The sequence below is a fragment of the Hypanus sabinus genome (assembly GCF_030144855.1).
Source record: "Hypanus sabinus isolate sHypSab1 chromosome 1 unlocalized genomic scaffold, sHypSab1.hap1 SUPER_1_unloc_9, whole genome shotgun sequence".
Classification (NCBI taxonomy): domain Eukaryota; kingdom Metazoa; phylum Chordata; class Chondrichthyes; order Myliobatiformes; family Dasyatidae; genus Hypanus; species Hypanus sabinus.
The window spans coordinates 2,841-16,071 of NW_026778916.1; positions in this window are offsets into that span (position 1 = coordinate 2,841).

The following is a 13,231-nucleotide window of genomic DNA, read 5'->3' on the forward strand; positions in this document are numbered from 1 at the left end:
TCACCCCACACCCCTCACCCCTCACCCCACACCCCACACCCCTCACCCCACACCCCTCACCCCACACCCCACACCCCTCACCCCACACCCCACACCCCACACCCCACGCCCCTCACCTGACACCCCATTCCCCATGCCCCACACCCCTCACCCCACACCCCACACCCCTCACCCCACACCCCTCACCCCTCACCCCACACCCCTCACCCCTCACCCCACACCCCTCACCCCACACCCCTCACCCCACACCCACACCCCACACCCCTCACCCCACACCCCTCACCCCACACCCCTCACCCCACACCCCACGCCCCTCACCTGACACCCCACACCCCTCACCCCACACCCCTCACCCCACACCCCACGCCCCTCACCTGACACCCCACACCCCTCACCCCTCACCCCACACCCCTCACCCCACACCCCACGCCCCTCACCCCACACCCCTCACCCCACACCCCACGCCCCTCACCTGACACCCCTCACCCCAAACCCCTCACCCCACACCCCTCACCCCACACCCCACGCCCCTCACCCCACACCCCTCACCCCACACCCCTCACCCAACACCCCTCACCCCACACCCCTCACCCTCACCCCACACCCCTCACCCCACACCCCCTCACCCCACACCCCACACCCCTCACCCACACCCCTCACCCCACACCCCTCACCCCTCACCCCTCACCCCACACCCCTCACCCCTCACCCCTCACCCCACACCCCTCACCCACACCCCCACACCCCCTCACCCCACACCGGTCACCCCACCCCACACCCCTCACCCCTCACCCAACACCCCTCACCCCACACCCCTCACCCCTCACCCCTCACCCAACACCCCTCACCCCACACCCCTCACCCCTCACCCCACACCCCTCACCCCTCACCCCACACCCCACGCCCCTCACCTGACACCCCACACCCCTCACCCCACACCCCTCACCCCACACCCCACGCCCCTCACCTGACACCCCATTCCCCATGCCCCACACCCCACACCCCTCACCCCACACCCCACACCCCTCACCCCACACCCCACGCCCCTCACCTGACACCCCATTCCCCATGCCCCACACCCCACACCCCTCACCCCACACCCCTCACCCCACACCCCTCACCCCACACCCCACACCCCTCACCCCACACCCCACACCCCACACCCCTCACCCCACACCCCTCACCACACACCCCTCACCCCACACCCCACGCCCCTCACCTGACACCCCACACCCCTCACCCCACACCCCTCACCCCACACCCCACGCCCCTCACCTGACACCCCACACCCCTCACCCCTCACCCCTCACCCCACACCCCACGCCCCTCACCCCACACCCCTCACCCCACACCCCACGCCCCTCACCTGACACCCCTCACCCCACACCCCTCACCCCACACCCCTCACCCCACACCCCACGCCCCTCACCCCACACCCCTCACCCCACACCCCTCACCCCACACCCCACACCCCTCACCCCACACCCCTCACCCCACACCCCTCACCCCACACCCCTCACCCCTCACCCCACACCCCTCACCCCTCACCCCTCACCCCACACCCCTCACCCCACACCCCACACCCTTCACCCCACACCGGTCAACCCACCCCACACCCCTCACCCCTCACCCAACACCCCTCACCCCACACCCCTCACCCCTCACCCCTCACCCAACACCCCTCACCCCACACCCCTCACCCCACACCCCTCACCCCTCACCCCACACCCCACGCCCCTCACCTGACACCCCACACCCCTCACCCCACACCCCTCACCCCACACCCCACGCCCCTCACCTGACACCCCATTCCCCATGCCCCACACCCCATACCCCTCACCCCACACCCCACACCCCTCACCCCACACCCCACGCCCCTCACCTGACACTCCATTCCCCACACCCCACACCCCTCACCCCACACCCCTCACCCCACACCCCTCACCCCACACCCCACACCCCTCACCCCACACCCCACAACCCTCACCCCACACCCCTCACCCCACACCCCACACCCCTCACCCCACACCCCTCACCCCACACCCCTCACCCCACACCCCTCACCCCACACCCCACACCCCTCACCCCACACCCCACAACCCTCACCCCACACCCCTCACCCCACACCCCACACCCCTCACCCCACACCCCACGCCCCTCACCTGACACCCCATTCCCCATGCCCCACACCCCACACCCCTCACCCCACACCCCTCACCCCACACCCCTCACCCCACACCCCTCACCCCACACCCCACACCCCTCACCCCACACCCCATGCCCCACACCCCACACCCCTCACCCCACACCCCTCACCCCACACCCCTCACCCCACACCCCTCACCCCACACCCCACACCCCTCACCCCACACCCCACAACCCTCACCCCACACCCCTCACCCCACACCCCACACCCCTCACCCCACACCCCTCACCCCACACCCCTCACCCCACACCCCTCACCCCACACCCCACACCCCTCACCCCACACCCCACAACCCTCACCCAACACCCCTCACCCCACACCCCTCACCCCACACCCCTCACCCCTCACCCCTCACCCAACACCCCTCACCCCACACCCCTCACCCCACACCCCTCACCCCTCACCCCACACCCCACGCCCCTCACCTGACACCCCACACCCCTCACCCCACACCCCTCACCCCACACCCCACGCCCCTCACCTGACACCCCTTTCCCCATGCCCCACACCCCACACCCCTCACCCCACACCCCACACCCCTCACCCCACACCCCACGCCCCTCACCTGACACCCCATTCCCCATGCCCCACACCCCACACCCCTCACCCCACACCCCTCACCCCACACCCCTCACCCCACACCCCACACCCCTCACCCCACACCCCACACCCCACACCCCTCACCCCACACCCCTCACCCCACACCCCTCACCCCACACCCCACGCCCCTCACCTGACACCCCACACCCCTCACCCCACACCCCTCACCCCACACCCCACGCCCCTCACCTGACACCCCACACCCCTCACCCCTCACCCCACACCCCTCACCCCACACCCCACGCCCCTCACCCCACACCCCTCACCCCACACCCCACGCCCCTCACCTGACACCCCTCACCCCACGCCCCTCACCTGACACCCCATTCCCCATGCCCCACACCCCACACCCCTCACCCCACACCCCTCACCCCACACCCCACACCCCTCACCCCACACCCCACAACCCTCACCCCACACCGCAGACCCACAACCCTCACCCGACACTCCACTGGCACCTCTGGGACAAGGCCGGTGGGAATTTCCGCTTACTTACCCACTCGCATCCAGTACAGGTGTTTGAGTTTCATCAGTTTACTGATGGGCTGCCAGCAAGCATCTTCCTGGTACTGCTTCACGGACTGTCCTACGTATTCGGTACAGAACTGCTTCCACGTGTTGGTGAAGCAAATGAAGCAGGGCTGGACAGGGCCGAGGTTGACGGCCAGGAGGAGGAGAGAGAGCAAGGGGAGACCTGGGCCAGGCATCACTGTATCGGCCAGGGAATTCACCTCCTCTTCCCTCCCAGCAAAGGGGAGTTGAATATTATCAACTGCCTGCCACTGAACGGGTGGGGGTCAGTCCCCCTAAGAACCTCCGTCGCCACCGTAGCCACTGCACTGCCCTTCGGTCCCCAGCACCAACCTTTCCTCCCATTCTGATGTCAGAGGGTGGGTGACATCATCGGGGGAGGGTTCTCCCCAAACTGATTCTCAAGTTCTGCTTATTGTCATTCTGCTGTCACCTGTCCAGTGTCTTATAAAGCTGTTCAACCCCCAGCCCTTTGTTGTCTATTACAGCCATGGATTTTGATCAATGTAACTGAGAAGTTTTATTTTCAGAATACAGCCCCAAAAACAGAAAGCTGTAAAGCCAAGCTAAAAATTCAAAACCTGAAACGTCAGCAGTCCAAAAGTATTCACCCTGCCACTTGTCAGTACTCAGCTGAGACACCTTGATGCACCATCAATAACTCAGGATATCGGCTTTTATTGATCGGAAGAAGGAGCAAGCAGTGAGTGACCACCATACTACATCCTGGAGACTGAGAGGCCGGGCTCAGGCCTCGATCGCCTTTATACCGGGGTCTGTGGGAGGAGCCACAGGAGCAGTCAGCAGGGGGCGTGCAAGGGGGAAGAGTGATCAAGAGAGAATCTCTTTACCCCTACAGCCCTCCCTACTGCTCACGGTCCCCACACCCTCCAGGCCCTACTTTCTCTGTGGTCCTCTCCAGCCCCATCACCTCAGTGATCGTATCCAACCCCTAAATACTTTCTTGTCCCTGTGAAACTTCAGTCCCTATCCCTTTCCCCATCTCTGTAACCTCCTCTTGCCCCAACACCTCTCCCCATCTGTAACTGGTCTACACTCCACCCTGCCTCGATTAACCTCCTCCAGCCCAACACCCCTCACATCTCTGTGACCACCTCCAACCCAACACCCCTCCCATCTCTGTGACTCCCTCGGACTCCAACACCTCACACCATGACTGGTACACTCTCTGGCTCCTACATCCGTCTTTGTGATCCCTCTCCAGCCCCAACACCCCTCCCTGACTCTGTGAATCTCTCCGGCCCCAACACCCCTCCCTGTCTCTGTGAATCTCTCCAGCCCCAACACCCCTCCCTGTCTCTGTGATCCCTCTCCAGCCCCTACACTCCTCCCTGTCTCTGTGATGCCTCTCCAGCCCCAACACCCCTCCCTGTCTCTGTGAATCTCTCCAGTCCCTACAACCCTCCCTGTCTCGGTCCCAACACCCCTCCCTGTCTCTGTGAATCTCTCCAGTCCCTACACCCCTCCCTGTCTCGGCCCCAACACCCCTCTCTGTCTCTGTGAATCTCTCAAGCCCCAACACCCCTCCCTGTCTCTGTGAATCTCTCCAGTCCCAACACCCCTCCCTGCCTGTGATCCCTCTCCAGCCCCAACACCCCTCCCTGTCTCTGTGATCCCTCTCAAGCCCCAACACCCCTCCCTGTCTCTGTGAATCTCTCCAGTCCCAACACCCCTCCCTGCCTGTGATCCCTCTCCAGCCCCAATACCCCTCCCTGTCTCTGTGATCCCTCTCCAGCCCCAATACCCCTCCCTGTCTTTGTGAATCTCTCCAGTCCCTACACCCCTCCCTGTCTCTGTGAATCTCTCCGGCCCCAACAACCCTCCCTGTCTCTGTGAATCTCTCCGGCCCCAACAACCCTCCCTGTCTCTGTGAATCTCTCCAGTCCCAACACCCCTCCCTGTCCCTGTGAATCTCTCCAGTCCCTACACCCCTCCCTGTCTCTGTGAATCTCTCCAGTCCCTACACCCCTCCCTGTCTCTGTGAATCTCTCCGGCCCCAACAACCCTCCCTGTCTCTGTGAATCTCTCCAGTCCCCAACACCCCTCCCTGTCTCTGTGATCCCTCTCCAGCACCTACACCCCTCCCTGTCTCTGTGAATCTCTCCGGCCCCAACACCCCTCCCTGATTCTGTGAATCTCTCCAGTCCCTACACCCCTCCCTGTCTCAGCCCCAACACCCCTCCCTGTCTCTGTGAATCTCTCAAGCCCCAACACCCCTCCCTGTCTCTGTGAATCTCTCCGGCCCCAACACCCCTCCCTGTCTCTGTGATCCCTCTCCAGTCCCTACACCCCTCCCTGTCTCTGTGAATCTCTCCGGCCCCTACACCCCTCCCTGTCTCTGTGAATCTCTCCAGTCCCCAACACCCCTCCCTGTCTCTGTGATCCCTCTCCAGTCCCTACACCCTTCCCTGTCTCGGTCCCAACACCCCTCTCTGTCTCTGTGAATCTCTCAAGCCCCAACACCCCTCCCTGTCTCTGTGAATCTCTCCAGTCCCTACACCCCTCCCTGTCTCTGTGATCCCTCTCCAGTCCCTACACCCCTCCCTGTCTCGGTCCCAACACCCCTCTCTGTCTCTGTGAATCTCTCAAGCCCCAACACCCCTCCCTGTCTCTGTGAATCTCTCCGGCCCCAACACCCCTCCCTGTCTCTGTGAATCTCTCCGGCCCCTACACCCCTCCCTGTCTCTGTGAATCTCTCCGGCCCCAACACCCCTCCCTGTCTCTGTGAATCTCTCCAGCCCCAACACCCCTCCCTGTCTCTGTGAATTTCTCCGGCCCCTACACCCCTCCCTGTCTCTGTGAATCTCTCCGGCCCCAACACCCCTCCCTGTCTCTGTGAATCTCTCCAGCCCCAACACCCCTCCCTGTCTCTGTGAATTTCTCTCCAGCCCCAACACCCCTCTCTGTCTCTGTGAAGCCCCAACACCCCTCCCTGTCTCTGTGAATCTCTCAAGCCCCAACACCCCTCCCTGTCTCTGTGAATCTCTCAAGCCCCAACACCCCTCCCTGTCTCTGTGAATTTCTCCGGCCCCAACACCCCTCCCTGTCTCTGTGATCCCTCTCCAGCCCCTACACTCCTCCCTGTCTCTGTGAATCTCTCCAGCCCCAACACCCCTCCCTGTCTCTGTGAATCTCTCCGGCCCCAACACCCCTCCCTGCTACCCTGTAATCCCACCAATGTCTTCATTCCAGCTATCTCCCCTCTACAAGTTCAGTCTTGTTGAAGTCTCGACCCCAGGCGCAAACGTCCGGCTTCCTTCCACCATGCTGCCTGGGCTGCTGAGCCCACTCACTGCTTCGTGTGTGGCCCTGGATTCCAGCATCTTGTCTCCAAAGTGACAAAGTTGAGACAGCGACAACATGCACGTCCTTTGTTTGAGCGTTTTGAGCCACAGAGGAGAAAGTCAATTCTCTGACTCTGCGACTCAGAAGGGAAGGGGGTAGCAGAGGTGAGTTGTGGTGATAGGGGATTTGTTAGTTAGGAGAACTGAAAGGAGGTTCTGTGGACGAAAACGAGGTACGTTGTCTCCTGGGTGCCAAAGTCCGGGACATCTCAGATCAAGTCCTCAGTGGTCTTCATGGGAGTGTGAGCAGCCAGAGGCAATGGTTCACGCAGGTAACGGTGACATGGGGTAGGAAGTGTGCCAAGGTCCTGCAAAGTGAGTTCAGGGAGTTAGGGGCCAAGTTAAGTGAAGTTTTAAGGGTGGAACTGAGAAATATGAAAGGTATGACCACATTAATGTAGCTATATTATAGACCACCCATCAGTCCAAGGGAATTTGTGGAACAGACTTGTCGAGATCACAGACTGTTGCAGGAGAGGTAAGATTGTTCTAGTAGGTGATTTTAACATTCCATATATTGACTGGGACTCCCGTACTGTAAAAGGACTAGATGGGGTAGAATCTGTCAACTGCATGCAGGAAAGTTTCCTTGATCACTACATACAAGTCCCAGTGAGACAGTGTGTGATGCTCGATCTCCTTTCCGGGAATGAGATAGGGCAGGAGACAGAAGTTTGCAAAGGGGAACACATTGCTCCTAGTGATTATAATGGCATTAGTTTCAAAGTAAATATGGAAAAAGTTTGTATATGTCTATCAGACTAAAAAGCAAAGATAGCAATTTTAGGAATCCCTAGTTTACAAGATATTGAGGCCCTGGGCACGTAAAAAGGGAGGGGCATAGCAGGTAGGAACAAATGGGGTGCTTATGGACTATAAGAAATGCAGAAGGACACTGAAGAAAGCAATGTGGAGGGCTAAAAGGAGACACGAGGTTGCCCTCGCAGAGGGTGAGGGCGATTCTACAGCTATGTCAACAGCAAAAGGATTGCGAGGAACAAAATCGGTTCACTGGAAGATCAGAATGCTAATCCATGTGTGGAGCCAAAAGAGACGGAGGACATCTCACACAAAATGCTGGTGGAACACAGCAGGCCAGGCAGCATCTGTCGGGGGATACCATCTACACCAGCATTTTGTGTGTGTTGCTTGAATTTCCAGCATCTGCAGATTTCCTCATGTTTGAGGACATCTCAAATGGATTTTTTGCATATTTATATACTCGGAAGATGAAAGCAGTCTATAGAAGTATGGACCCTATACAGATGACAGAGGACAGTTACAGTGTCCTGCTCACACTGTTCCTCGCTGTGGGAGCAAATCAACAGGTCATCCACATACGGTAACAATGTACTTTCCAATGGTATGCCCTCTAGGTCTGCCTTCAACACCTGATTAAAAACGTGTGGTGAATGTTTAAATCCTTGTGGCATTCTGGTATAGGTATACTGAGCACCTCTGTAAGTAAATGCAAACAGATACTAACACTGGTCGGCTAGAGGAATGCTGAAGAAAGCCGAACACAAATCAATCACTGAAAAGTAACTTGCTTCTGGTCAAAAGCGTGTGTGGGTTGGGGACTACCGCTGGCCAGTCCTCTACCACATCATTTACCGCTCGCAAATCATGCACCAATCTCCACTTAGATTTATCTGCTTTTAAGACCGGCAGCAACGGGGTATTGCATGGACTGTTTGTTCTCCTATTTCAAGCAACCCCTACACTGTCGATGCTATTCCCTCTTCTGCTTCTGGTTTTAGAGGGTATTGTGGTCTCCTGGGTGGAATTGCTCCTTTTTTCAGCCTTATTTCCACCGGACTAGCTGTTTTTATTTTCCCTACGTCCGTGTCATGCTGTGACCACAGAATAGATGGCAACTCATCTAAACTATCTTTCTGCTGGCCTCTTTCCTTTCCCAGCAAGGGCAGGTGTGGTTGGGGAGTTATTTCGACCTCTCTCACTGTCCCTACCATATCTACACTTACCATTATTTTAATGCAATTGTTGTCTTCTGATATCCACACCTCTGGTGTGATTTTCCTCCACACTGTTACGGTTTCAGCACTCTTAACTGAGGGTCTTAAGTCTTTAGACTGATATCCCATGATGTTTACCAACAACGTTACGTGGGGACAGCCTCCGGTATCCTGTACCATTTTTCTAAAAAGGTGTTCCACTTAACTTGTAAAGCTGCAATTATCACAGCCTCCCCTTCCAGGTGCTGTTGGGTACATACCTCCAGGTGCCATCTCTCCTCTAACTCCCTGTTCTGAGTCTCGTCAAAAATCACTGTACAATGTAGCTCAGATTTGGGCATTACCGCCCTGGGTAATATAGCCTGCACGCCCTTTTTCCATTTTTCCCAGGTTTCCCGAATCTGATCTGCGATGTCTCCTATCCAAAAAACATTAGCCTTCTTGTCTTCTCGCACTATCAATTGAGCCCCTGCTCTTTCCACACTCAGCCCATTTCTGGGGCATTCTAATTTTAATTCCAGTTTCAATAAGGCATCTCTGCCTAACAAATTATTCAGAGTTCCTTTAGATACTAGCACCGGCAAACCAATTCCTTTATTTCCCATTCTCAACCGCACTGGAGCTATGGGCAGTGCACTGTGTCAACTGTGTTTTCCCCGAGAACCCTACCGTCTTAATAAACTCTCCTGACATGGGAAGGTGAAGGGCATACTGTGGCTGTACACAAGTGTACGTGGCTCCAGTTTCTATCATCATTGGTGTCAGTTGCCCTTCTAACATAACCTGAACAATGGGTTCCTCGGCTGCCTCCCTCGTTATCATTGGGTAATGTCCCTTCCCACTCGAGTTCTCGGGGCACCCCTAATACCTCGCATAGGGGTTCACAGGTCCGCTTGGGCCTGTGGGGGCTGGTCCTTGGCTAAACTTTAGTTCCCTTCTTATTGGTTCCTGCTGGTGTGTGACAGGCCATGGTGTAAACGGACAATCTCTTCTCATGCGACCTGGCTGATTACATCCCCAGCACAATCTCTCTACCTCTCTTTCGCCCTGTTTCCTCACTGGTCCCCTCTGCCCATAGCTCCTCTGTCCCCCTCCTTGGGACTTCCAGTCCTGTCTGGGCTGTTTGAATTTAGTCTATTTATTTCTATGGTATAACCGATACTCCTCATACTCCTTTTCCTCTCTCAAGTATTTCATCCGTTCAATCCCTTCTTTCATTTCTCTCTTTGCCTGTTCCACCTTTATCCTTTCTGCCTGCATCTCCTTCCATATCGCCGCTTTTTCCTTCTCGTATTGTCTTTTTTCCTCCTCATAATCCCAAACTTGTACTTCTCCCTGCATGTTTACTGTCCCCGTCAGCAGGGGGCAATGCTTAGGGGTTCCTTCCTCATTAGAGGGAGGGGGTTTTTCTGTTTCTTTCGCATCCGGGTACGGAGCTGAAGCCAGCTTCTCACCGTACCCTCCTCTCTCTAACAGGCTGTTTCTCCAGCACCTGAGTGTCTTCCTCACTTGTAATCAATATTCTACCTGTCCTCCCCAGCCTTTCTCCCTCGGTTCTGAAGAGTTTTAGCACTTCCATTTCTCGTTCTCTTTTTTGCTCTCTTTTCTTAGATTTATCTTTTGGTTTGTAATTTTTAATTAGTGCCTCCATTTCTTCGCACAAGCTTACATCAATCGTTCCTTCCCTTGGCCATTTTGTGACCAGGTTTTTGGTTCTTTTTTCCCATTTTTCTGAAGTTTTTGTGATCTCATATTTATTTACCGGGAATTTTTTGCTCAAAATCTCTACTGCCGTTCTTTTACCTGTCATGTTGTTCTCTCTTTTTAAGGTATTTCAGAGATTCACAGTTCGTTTACTGGATAATATTATTTACTCCAATTCTATGCCTAGTCTATCGTCTATCTACCAGCGCTTTAAACTATATATTGGACTGTCCTTGTTTCCTATTCCATTCTGCCCATACAGACCTCTATTCAGAGCAGAAACCTCAATCTGCCATTTCCTTTCCGCGGGTCTCTTTCCGGTCCTGCCACTGTCGCCAATTTTGTCGTGGTTTCTCGTGCCCCACAAATGACCAGGAGACGCAGAAGATTCTTCAAGAAGGGTTAAACTTTAATTTGCAAATCAAAGCTGAGACAGTCATTGAGCTGGTCGCTGATTGCCCACCGATCCTTGTACCTAGCATTTTTTATAGCAATCTCCTGGTTTAGTTGTATTAGCATATCCAATCGGTCTACAGTTGCGTATCACAAGTACATCCGCCACTATTGTTTCTACCCATTGACTTAATCATGTTCTAATCTACATCTCTTAGCTACCTCTCATTAACACACCATTATCTTCTACATCTCCTAGCTACCTCTCATTAACACACCATTATCTTCTACATTCTTAAGATTTCATTCTCCTACTAAATTGGATAATGCATAGCAAATAGCAAACACAAAGCTGACTACATAGTTTTGGTTACACAGCAAACAATGCAACTTTTATACTCCAATAACAGGATGTAATGGGATGTAATGCTAAAGTTGTACAAGGCATTGGTAAGGCCAAATTTGGAATATTGTGTGCAGTTCTGGTCACCGAATTATAGGAAAGATATCAATAAATTAGAGAGAGTGCAGAGACGATTTACTAGGATGTTACCTGGGTTTCAGCAATTAAGTTACAGAGAAAGGTTGAACAAGTTAGGTCTCTATTCATTGGAGCGTAGAAGGTTGAGGGGGGGTTTGATCGAGGTATTTAAAATTTTGAGAGGGATAGATAGAGTTGACATGAACAGGCTGTTTCCATTGAGAGTAGGGGAGATTCAAACTAGAGGACATGATTTGAGAGTTAGGGGGCAGAAGTTTAAGGGAAACACGAGGGGGTATTTCTTTACTCAAAGAGTGATAGCTGTGTGGAACGAGCTTCCTGTAGAAGTAGTAGAGGCCAGTTCAGTTGTGTCATTTAAGGTAAAATTGGATAGGTATATGGACAGGAAAGGAGTGGAGGGTTATGGGCTGAGTGCGGGTAGGTGGGACTAGGTGAGATTAAAGGTTCGGCACGGACTAGGAGGGCCAAGATGGCCTGTTTCCATGCTGTGATTGTTATATGGTTATATGGTTAACAGTTTCCCCACCAGTTTCTGGGGTTTGATGGTATTGAACACCATACTGAAGTTCATAAACAGCAGAATGGCATATGAGACCCCATTTTCCAGGTGGGACAGCACAACGTGGAGGACGGAGACTATTGCATCATAATAATAAATCAATAAGCAATAAATACTGAGAACATGAATTCTTGAAAGTGGGAACACTCCACTGATGGGGCAGGTGACGTTATCCACTCTGATTCAAGAGTCTGGTGGTTGAGGGGTAATAACAGTTCCTGAACCTGGTGCTCTTGTACCTTCTTCCTGATGGTAGCAGTGAGAAGAGAGCATGATCTGGCTGGTGGAGTGCGTGATGATGGATGCTGTTTTCCTGCGACAGTGTTTCATGTAGATGTGCTCAGTGGTGGGGAAGGTTCCATATTCCTAGGTTAGACCGTGCACAGTTCCAGACTCAAGATTACAAAAGAGCGAAGTTGCAGAGGAGATTTCTTGGAATTCTATCCTAATTTCTCAAAAGTCTATAAATGATTACTTCAGCTTTTGAGCAATGCTGGATGGTTACGAAACCTGATACAAGGGAATATATGTCCATTTCTCTCTGTAACATAGATGTTGTCAATGTCTACAAGATTATGAGAGGCATAGATAGGGTGGATAGTCAGTACCTGTTTCCCAGGGCACCAATATCAAACACCAGAGGGCATACGTACAAAATTAAGGGAGGGAAGTTTAGGGGAGACATCAGGGGTAAGTTTTTTACACAGAGGGTTGTGAGTGCCTGGAATGACTTGCCCGGGATGGTGGTGGGGGCTAAAACATTAGGGGTATTTAAGAGCCTCTTGGACAGGCACATGGATGAAAGAAAAATGGAGGGTTATGGGGTAGTGTGGGTTTAGTACTTTTTTTAAGGATTATATTAGTCGGCACAACATGGAGGGCTGATGGGCCTGAACTGTGCTGTAGTGTTCTATGGTTCTATGTGACAATGGGGAGGTAGAAGATGTCTGACACGCCTGCTATAATGCTGTCCCTGGTCACTGTGACTTCTTCTGGCCCCTCCATCCCTTCTGGTCTCTGTAAACAGCCCCCCCCCCCCACACACACACACACACATTGCTTTGTCACTGACTCATGACATAAACCCACTCAGCCTCACACAGACAATTCACTGCCACACCCTCAGATTTGCACCTTGCCCTCAAGCTCCTCCCACACACCCATCCCTCACTGGCACAGAGACATTCTCACACACACATTCACCTTGCCCACACAAACACCGTCAGGGAAGAGTTGATTTGATGTCACCTGAATCCCAGGGACACCCTTGAGCTGAAAATCCTACAGAAGGTAGTGGACACAGCCCAGTCCATCACAGGTAAAACTCTCCCCACCAATGAACACATCGACATGAAACGCTGTTGTAGGAAAGCAGCATCCATCATCAGGGACCCC